Here is an 11,391-nt window from a genome sequence, read left to right on the forward strand (position 1 = left end):
CATACACGTGTAGGCTCTTTCATTTACATCATATCATGAAAGGGAAAGCCAGCCGACAAGGCTGCCACCACATAATAGCTTTTACAATATATCGCATAGGCATAACCGAAATAAACTCCTAAATAACCCACACACATATGTCTACAGACCTCTAAGAATAGGAATAATAACATATGGCGGGACAGGGCCCCCGCCGTACCCCTGCATAAACAAATATATATATCGCAGGACCAGTACCCAAAAGCCAGGCTCCGAAATAGTGGAGCACTTCCAACATAGTTGAGTGGAAATCCTAAGCTGGCGGATCTTTGAAATGAACATTTGTACCTGCAGGCATGAAATGCAGCCCCCTAAAGGAAGGGGGGTCAATACGATACATGTACTGAGTATATAAGCATACATAACTGAGATAACAACTGAAACAGGGATGCAGGAAACCAAGTATAGCATTTAATAGGGTACTGTACCTGCATCTCATAAAATAAATTCCTGTATACCAATATCACGTACCGTATCCGTCCCATTCGGGGAGTCAGTATCACAAATACATCATCTATCATGATAGGTATATGCATATTTTTAGCACTGTGGAACGTACATCCCGATCCATATATATAGCAAGCACATGCCGAGGAACGATGACCCGATCTATATTGGTGTAATAATGCCGAGGAACGATGGCCCGATCCATATTTCATATGATAATGTCGAGGTACAATGGCCCGATCCATATATTACATGATGATGTCGAGGTACGACGGCCCGATCCGTATAATGGATAATAATGTCGAGGTACGATGGCCCGATCCGTATAATACATAACCTGTCGTGGAACGTACGACCCGATCCTTACATAGCAAAATATGCCGAGGTACGTTCGGTCCGATCCATATATATATCATAATGCATATACGTGCACGCAAAACTCTGTAACATATCAAACATCCCTTAGATATCATCATAAAGCATGATCAAGAGCCCCTAGGTATAGGAGCTTACACATCCCAATACTATTCAACCTATAGGAGGCTCAAGGGTCGTAGTTCAACTACTTCAAGTCCTTTATCATTCAAAAGTAGGTACAAGTCATGAGTTACAACCAGAATCTATAAATGGGACTATATCCAAATCCATAGTCTTTCTAGAAGCAGGAAAAGACAAGCTTTACACGCACCACTTCCTATCACATGGAAGACTTGAATAGTAATGACTCAACTTGTTACAGGAGTTCTAATCAGTAGGAAGTGAACAAGAGTCTTAACTCACCCTCAGAGTTTTAAGAGTGGAATAACTTCAAACTTCATATACATAATACTTACATCTAAGTCATTCCAAAAGAGAGGAAGAATAACTTTACATACACTACTTCTCAGCATATAGAAGACTTGAGGAATGGAAGCTTAACTACTTTAAGAGTCTTAACATTCAACAGTGAACACGAATTATGAATCATGAATCATGTTCAGAGCTGATGAATAGAGTTACCCCAAGCTTCATACACATATCACTTGTCACATAGATCTAGGACATCCCCAAAAGAAAGAACAGATAGGCTTTACATACTTTTACCAAAACATGTCAAAAGAAGGAATAGCTTTACATACCTTTTACGGACTTCTTTTAATCACGTTCTCATCGCCGTCCTCCAAACCTATTTAACATGGAATCAATACAAATATCAACCACCTTAGACTTTTCCAGCATCTTATATTACCTACGAGTATTCACAGCATTCATTTCCTCGCTCGCCTTCTCGACTAGTTCCTTAACTAGTTAAAGAGTTAACAAAAATTGGGCAGCATCTCCACTATAATGTGCCCCATCCGAATTTCCAATTATACTCCTAATAGCTACAGCCAACCAAAAACAATAACTTGTAGCATATATATATACAATTCACATCAACCTTATACAACATAAACTCCAAACGACTCGCTCGAAATTACACAACCAAAATAGGGTTTCTAGTTTCAATTTTGCAGAACCTTTAACCGTACAAAGCGGGGGGTCGCGTGGCTTCAACCAGCAGCTTCCCCACCTATTTTAGAACACTTTTAGGCCCTGAAAAACACCACCACACACCTACAGCATCCCCCACACGCACAATGCCTCATTCTGACTACAATTTAACTATAGCGATTCCAATTTAGTTTATTTCGAACGTCGAGCATTTCTATGACATTCTTAAACTTCCAGCAGCATACAAGGGGTGTAATACACCATATAACAACACCATAAACTTTAAATTGAAAGGAAAGACCTTATCTTTCCCAAAATTGGCCAAAACTCGCCAAAGCTATCAAAACGTGAATTCTGGACAGCCTACTGTCTTGTATTGTCGCTTAGTTTTGAAGGGGTAATTGAAGGAAACAGGATTTGTGGCCTTAATGAAAGTTATATACATATGTCTTAGGGTCGCATAAAGTTTTGAATCACCCCTACAGTAATTTTGTACAAAACGATATGCCCAAAATACCAACAGTAGTCCGTGTAGAATTTCTAAAACGATATCTGGGAAGCACCTCACCTATACTTCATCATCCTTTTCTGAGTAGATAAAAGCAGAACTGGGTTTTTAAGTCTAAATAAAAGTTATATCCCTATGAAATATATTTCCAAAACATCTTGAATCACTCAAAACAAAGCTTTACACAAGGAGTTATACTAGTATTACTAAAAGCAGTCCCCTTTAAAAACGGGTTTGTTAACAAGAACAAAAACCTCCTCATTGCCCAAACGATAAATTTTATGTTGTTAGAAATCGTCATATCACCGTAGGATACCTTAAATAATTAATTCACGGAAAGAAATCGGGGAACTTACCTCAAAGCCATGGCTGTCGTAGCTCCTTTCTCTCTTCCTCCATGTTTCTCATCTTTTTTCTAAGTGTAAAAAAGATGGAAAATGAAGACTTAGTCATAAGACTAAGTATATATAGCCTTCCCTAGGATGTGACACATGGCATCCCCTAGGGGCGACACGTGGCATCCCCCTAGGGTGCCACCTCACTTTATGCAACCAATCATACGCTACCACGTGGTAGCATGGGGTCCACCCCAAGTTGTTGCATCACCTACTTAAGACTAAGTAGGTGTATCACCTACTTGCTTTGAGTAGGCGCGTCGTTTCCTTATTTCCCTTCCGTAGGTCCATAATCTCGTCTTACTTCAAGAACCTATGCATTCCTTGCTACTTAAGCTCGACGTATACTCAACATTCCGAAGCTAACCACATTGATGAAATTTCAATCCGACCACATTTTCCAAGAATGTTGATCGAAGTCAACTTTAGGCCAAATTTCAAAGACTAAAGTGCCAAATAACCTTAAACTTACATCGATTGCCTTGATGCTTGTGCCGACCATGCTACTAACCTAATTTTTCCATTTCAGAGCTGATGGAATCATAGGAATTTCATTATGAGGTCGTGTTCCTAGAGTTTTGACCTAATTTAATTATTTAAGCTGCAATAGTTCCAAAATAGGAAAATGGGCATAAATCCAAACGAACGACCAGGCAACCGAATTGTCAGTGTCAGTAAGTCATAAATGACTTGGAGTCGCTACAGAAAGGCTCTAAATGCTGAAAATATCAAAAAAGATAAAAATGACCTTGAGGATCATTACAACATCCACTACTAAAATAACTTTTGCCTTCGATAGTCAAAGGATAGAAAAGAACCCAAGGGCACGAAAAGATTAGAAAGCTAGGCCCACAAGCTCCGCCAAACCTACAGGTACCTTCTCGAGTCGGGCATGCTATCCTAGGACTCAAGCTAACAAGAAGTTTCCCAAATTTCACTTTTCTTTCTTTATACTCCAAACTAAAGATCTTTAGTCATCATGGACATCTTTCCCAATCTAAACCACAGTAACAGCTCCCAATACCTTCTGAACATTTTGCCCTATAACCACAAAGGATATGCAAACACCACTTGAACATCAAAGAGTAGCAAGAACTCAACATAAGCAACTCAACCCAGGACACAAGCCCAAAGTTCTAACCCAATGACTCCTAAAACCAATAACTTGAGTCTAAAACCTACCTTTCACAACTAAAACGGACGCTTAAAGGGCAACCAAATCCACAGGAGGAAAGACCGCACTGAGACCAACTCCAATGTCACTTCACTACTAGTGGAGCTTCTAGAAAAGAACCAACAAGAGGATCTAACTCAAAATAAATGGAAATTGATGCCATGAGTCTATGTACCACTCCACGATTGAAAATTTGAGTAAATCACCAATCCAGGAGCCAAACTGACCCAATAAGCAATTTGTTCACATACTAAACCTGCCAAAAGTGACCCAATGGAACCGAACCACCACAGTAAATACCACAAGCCAACCCGCTAGTGCAAGTTTGACTAACCACCCAAACTCAAGAAAAGCTAAGCCGGCAAGTAGCGATTAAATAGATCAACCCAAATGAAGTTGAACCACTGCAAAGTACACTACCAGATAACCACAATGACACACGCGAACTTCGCACCCTTAACAAGAAACTAAGAGATGATACCATAAATTACTTTGACTTCATCTTGCGGCTGAGCTTTCTAAGAGAAATTCCATTCGTTCATGGGAGCTAAAGTCTGAATTAGTCAAAGCACACCACCACAAAAGTCCTAATCCAACAATTTAACTCGTTGAACCATTGACACACCCGTTGAATTTACTGGCAGAACTAAGGCACAACATGAAATCACCGAGATTGAAGTTAGTCCTGGTTGTAAGGTAAAATGAGCCTACAATTGAAATTTCCAAAAAATATTGACCAACCACCTAAAAGTCTGTTCATCTCAAGAGCACACCAAAGCGATTATGATAAATCAAGACTCGTCAATATGAATGCTCTCACTCTACAATCATTGCTTCCCGCTACTTGTTGGTCGGTTATAAGAACAAGAAGGCCACAATTTCCATGAATCCAAAAGAACCCTTTTTACAGGACGCTTCAAGTTGAAATATCACCATACTTAGAATAAACAAGCAAATTCCACTTCTAGCCTTTCCAACTCCAATATAGCCTTCTGATACCATATTACATAATCATCTGAATCAATAACTTAACCATCGAACTCCCCATGGAGAGACAATCCAGCCAATTTAAAGGATCAAACCTTAACTCAGCCACCCAAGGAACTAAGAATAAAAAGTCAAACAAAGAATTAATCGGTGAATAAGATTTCTAAAAGACCACAAGGGCAACAACTACTGACACATCCTTCTCTCGACAGCAACCTCACATTAGCTAATCATACTGGGCAACTAGAGAGGGGAAAGATTAAGCCCAGAAAACTCTAGAATAGCTAATAAAAGTTCACCAAAGTAGTCAACTAAGCCCAACATCCACAAGGTATAACTCTACCACTACTGCCACATAACAATAAAACCAATATGATCCACTACTAAAAGAAATCACCTAGGGAAAATAAATACATACACATAATTTCAAATAAAGACGTCATAGCAAACAATAAGCAAGTAATCAGGCAAAGTAAGCATGCTCATATAAGTCTAAGTAGGGTAATTACTAGAATAGGAAGATGGATTTAACAAGACAAATAATCATTGATGGGTACAAAGACCCCAACACCCAAGCACTACAAGCAAGGAAGGTCCTACAAAAAACATTTACGCAAATTCGATTGATACTCGAAGCCTCATCTTCTGTCTGAACTGAAGAAGCATGGAATGGAATGCATCTGGCCTCGAACGGAACACCTGTACCACTAACTGCAACACCGAGGGAACAACCTCTGAAGTTTCTTATGTTTTAATTCCGAATGATCTCTAATTGACTGTCCCTGTGCCCTATGAATCTGATTCTGTCGAGCTTGTCGCTTGTGATGTGTGACTATATGACACTCCCTAGCCAGATGCCCAAACTCATCGTATATATAGAACTTTCCACTAAATGCATCCCACTGAGATGAACCAGCTGAATTAGTATGAGCCCCAAACCTGAATAACCAAATAGCAAACCCTGCGATATCTGTCGTGAACTCTATACATAGTAAGTACCATAATCTATCACTGGATCATCTGGAACCTAAGGTGCTCCCGCCATGGGTTTGATAGGTCGAGGGTGAGGCTGACTCTCACTAGGATGATGCCTACCTCAAAGTGGGGTGTTACCTCTATTACACTGATAGTGGGATCTCCTACCTCTACCTTTATAAGTCTCCATACATGCATGCTCCATAAACCTCACATAACTGATAACTTGGGGAAAAGTAGACCCCACTTCTATCAAGTGTTGTGATGCTAAACGAAGTGGCAAAATCAATCCCTCAATAAATCACTTAATCATGTCTCGCTCCATAGGAAACATTGTAGGAACATCCCCTGTCCTATCTAGGAACTCCATCACATACTCAGAGACCGATAAAGAACCCTGCTGAGGATCTACAAATCCAACTCTAGGATGAGAATCGCTCGATGCACCCAAAACCACACCTACTTGTGGTGTATGCCCATCGAGATACTGAATCTCCAACACTGGATCCAAAGCAATCGAGGTGTTCATAGAAACTGCCGAATCTTGGGTAGTATGTACTGATGCTCTAGCCATGCCCATTAGAAAGCCCGTATTGTCTATCTAAGGAGGAATGAATTCCAAGAAAGTGTTTAGAGGTTGATCAAGGAAATTTCTCATGATCAAGAATCAAAAATGGAGTTTCCCTAAAACACTTTATAGCCTACTGAAGATAGAACACGGACGTCTCCGCGTCGATCCGTAGGAATCTACTAGGCACTTGCTCTTATACCGACGAACCTAAGATTTGATACCACTCTATCACAACCCAATTTTTCAAGTCATGATGGCACATACTATCAATGCACCAATAGGTAAGCCTAACCCACAGTCCAGAACCATAGGCAACGGACCATCATAAGCGGAAGAAAAGAACCGAATAATAATAACAATAATAATAATAATAATAATAATAATAATAATAATAATAATAATAATAATAATAATAATAATGAGAAAAGAAGAATAATAACAATACAACAAGTTAATCCCCAAGACCTAGTATTAGTCGGTAGTCAAGACACTAGACTAAATAAGGATGTATAATATTTATACATATATAATAATAATAATAATAATAATAATAGTAATATAGACTATTTCTGAATATGAAATAAAGACTGGTCCAAGTCCATCATAGAAGGAGATAAGTAACTCTAAACGCCAAGAGCTCACCCAAGCTTCCAAAATATAAGATTTATTCCGTACGATATCCAAATCAGTAGTGAAAACCTGTACTATGATCTGCAGGGTAAAGAGGTGTAGTATGAGTACCAACAAGTGGCACTTAGAAGGCATCGGCTGACTGAGCTCCAAAGATAAAGCAAGTATAAAGAACATGTAAGCAGGGAGTGTATATCACAAGTAACTAACAAGAATAATAGGAAATCCTACAATAAGAACATCTGATAAAGGGGGGAGATAGGAAACAATCGAGGAAACAAAAGACGTACCTAGTGGCGCCAGCCCAAGACCTAAACACAACACACTATGAAGAGGAGACAACTAAATGACAACCTACTAACAGATGTAAGCACAGATATCACATAAAGGCCCAAAGGACCGTATCAACTAAATCCCTGTACAAAAGATAGATAAGTAAGAACAAGGTCAATAACTACCATCAAATAAAAAACTACCCTTTATACTGCCACAAGTTTGCAAATAGCAAGACAATACCTCCTGAGCCCCTGTGTGCTCGGGAAGTTCACTCACAAATAGGTAAACCTGTATGGCATCCCATACTACCGATAGGTACAAACAACTATGCTGGTGATAGATAATGCATATGTGCATGAAAGTAATGCAGCAAAACCAATAGTATCATCGATGCCCAATACCTTATACCAATATATATACACCTAGTTCCTGTCCCATCCAGGAAGTACGAACCATGCGCCTTTATGGGATCGCCAAGGGGGGCTCGGGAATGCCTCTATACACCACCTTGTCCCAATCTGGGTCTTATCTCAATCTGTAACATGAACGCATCATTGATGCCTTGAATCAATATCATAAATGGAGTGCATCCTCGATGCCTTGAATAAGTATAATAAAATGAGCGCATCCTTGATGCCTTCAGTCGACTGAAATAGTAGTAAAAAGGTAGTACGACCCCTCATTCAAAAATCAATATAAAATAGTTTGGGTTACAACCCAGCTTTCTCAAATCAATGCTAGAACCAATGCATGTACTGGGGTTGACTACATATGTGAGAAAATAATGATCCAATGCAATGTATGTCATCACCAGCATCTAAAAAACATGCACAATCACATACAATAATGACTTCACAATCACCCTACCCTCTAGAGCATATAACAGGGCTCACAAATACAACCGACCTCAAATCAAGGCCTGAAGCTCAACTCCACTCCTCTAACTCAAACATAAGTCCCAACAGGGAACTCAACCCTAACTAGGTAACAAGGAGGAGGAATAAGGAAACAAGTGCTCAACTAGTCAATCAATACCCCCAGATCCATCTGGAGAATATCACTTCGAGATTCATAACCACAGATAGCCTCGTCAAATGACAATAGAAAACCATAGGGGATTCTAACTCTAAATCTAGAAATAGAGTCCAATAGTAATTCACAAACCTAACCGGGTGGAAATCACTACACCAAGGCTCCAACGCAAGTGTACTAAATAATGAAGAAACTAAGTCTCCTAAACCTCCGCCAACAATAGTTATAACAACTATGGATTAATTCAAACCTCAAGTCTAAGGTACAAATCTGCCAATCATCATAAACAATGAACAAGTCGCCTAAAATAGGTTAATCAAGGACAAACTAAGGCATAATTAATTAGCTTACCAATTAGACGGGAAATATCATAAAGGCAACCTAGCCTAAGGATCACACCGGGACAAAGAACTAAAAATCTATGAATCAAGCCTAACCTGTCACGTACACTTCAAACCACAAGTAAATTATACTACACAATACCTTATAAAGCTCAATCAAATGAAAAGAGACTGTAGCCTCCCTCGAACCCGAATACGCGCGCTCCAAGTCCACTTCTCGGTAGCTTTTCTCCCCAAAAATAACTTCAAGTGCCTCCACGATATCAAAATATTGATCACCTCGTCAATACGAATGTTTTGACACTAAAATTATATTTTTCAAAGACAAACCCAAAATTGGGTCTAAAACAAGACTATGGGACCTGCACAGAAATCAAAAAATCAACTTCATCACAAGGTACCAAATAGCTCAAGGAACTTGTGCCCCAAAAATGGGCACATTTCGAGCACCGAAAGAGCTTAAAACAACCCCACCAATTTCAAGCCCTAGAATAGTCAAAAATACAAGGAAACAACGAATTTACGCGGAACTTACAAGATTTTTAGGATGAGGCAGGGTCTAAAAATGTTTCCACAAGAATTTTCAACTCACCGGAACAAGAATCACGAATTTTGGTTGAGAATTGCTCTAAAAAAAACCCCAAGAATGTCAAGTCTCGAAATGAGACTTGGCTGCTGAACAGGTCTATTGAAAGACCACTGTCAGGCCTCATTTTTTCTCCATGAACGCGGAGACAATCCCGCGAATGAGGATACAAGCCTGCGAACGCAGAGACAAGCCTGCAAATGCGGAGGTCAAGCATGCTAACCCTCCGCGAATCTAGAGGTCTAGGGGTTGTCCCTCCGCGAACCTGGCGAAGTGCCCATGAACTTAAAGGCTTCGCTGTCACACTTCCACAAACGCGGCCAAGAGTCCCGCGAACGCGTCGCACCAGCATTCCTACATCAGTTAAGGCCAAGGGAATTTGGGATTCTCCGATGGGGGTTCAAAATTCATTCTGGACCCCGTGTGCGCAAATGGATTATGCTACCCTGGTGCAGTTGAAATTTCCATCTGAAGTCATCTCAAAAACAATATGGGTCCCACACCCAAGCATAATTTTTGCCAATTCCACAAGAGGGCTCAAAATGAGATCAAAAGCCTCGAGACACGAACGAAGGATGGTTCTACACCCAACTCGATATTTCGGAGCTAACTACACTAACGAAATTTTCAATTCGAGCATGTTTCAAGAATGTTGATCGAAGTCAACGTTAGGCTAAATTTAAAATACTAAAGCACCAAATGGCCTTAAACTCGCACTGATTGCCTCGATGCTCGTGCTGAATATGCTACTAGCCTAATTTGGTCATTTCAAAGTTGATGAAACCTTCAGAATTCCATTCTGAGGTCATCTTACTGGAGTTTTGACCGAAGTCAATTGTTCAAGCTCCAAGAGTTCCAAAATAGGGAAACGGGAATAAAACCCAAACGAACAACCAGACAACCGAACTGTCAGTACCAATAAGTCATAAATGACTTGGGGTCGCTAAAAGAAGGCTCTAAATGCTAAAAATATCAAAAAAGATGAAAATGATCTTGAGGGTCATTACAAATAATTATTGGAAACAATTAAATATGGAATTGAAACAGCCCAATGCAATTCATCAAAACTAGGGTTAATTGACAATTAAAAATTGAGGAAACCTTAGGACTCTATGGGTGAAAGGAACCCATGGATCAATCCCCACATACCTTGGTGGATTCTACTCAAAATTGAAGAAGAACATTGATGAACTTGAAACCCTAGCTTTAAATTTGAAGGAGAGCTTGAGAGGATTTGTGATCTTGCCTTAGGAGAATTTTGAAGAATGATTTTGAATAAAGGAAATTTCAAAGGTTTGGATAATTATAGGCTTGAACTTGGCCATAATAGTGTCTAGATACATTGAACCGAACTTTGAAAAAAGATAAAATTGCCCTTCATTAAACTAAATTTTGAACCTCCGAATCCACTTTTATGAGTCGCCTCAAGTCTATGACTAGTAGACTTGAATCGTAGTGCAAGCCTGAAGAAAGTATGATTTTCAGAGCCTCTAATGTTTTCTTACGAACATCCTTACGAGTCGTCAAAACCATCCATCCTGCAGGTCTTGAAAACCTGCAATTTACTGAGCCTCTGAAGTTCTTGTACGAGTCATCCCCTTACGATTCGTTTCTACAAGTTTTAGTCCTGAACAAGTGCAAAGACTCCCCTTACAATTTGTTTCTATGAGTCGTAGAAACCTCTACGAATCTTAGAGTGAGTAGTAGTCCTGTATTCTGTCAACATTTTGAGGAATTTCTCTTTGGCTCCAAATTTTCGACTTCCGAGGTCTTACACACTTCAACTTTCAAACATGTATGTAAATAAAATTATGCATAAACACTATGAAATTCATCAATTAAAATTATGATTTAAATAACCCACCATGAATCTCAAAAACCTTTAAGTAACTAAGTAGAGAAAATACTTCTCAACCTTCAATCTATGCATTTGAAATCATATTGCATCAAAATAGAG

This window comes from Solanum dulcamara, chromosome 9, assembly GCF_947179165.1.
Source record: "Solanum dulcamara chromosome 9, daSolDulc1.2, whole genome shotgun sequence".
Taxonomy (NCBI): domain Eukaryota; kingdom Viridiplantae; phylum Streptophyta; class Magnoliopsida; order Solanales; family Solanaceae; genus Solanum; species Solanum dulcamara.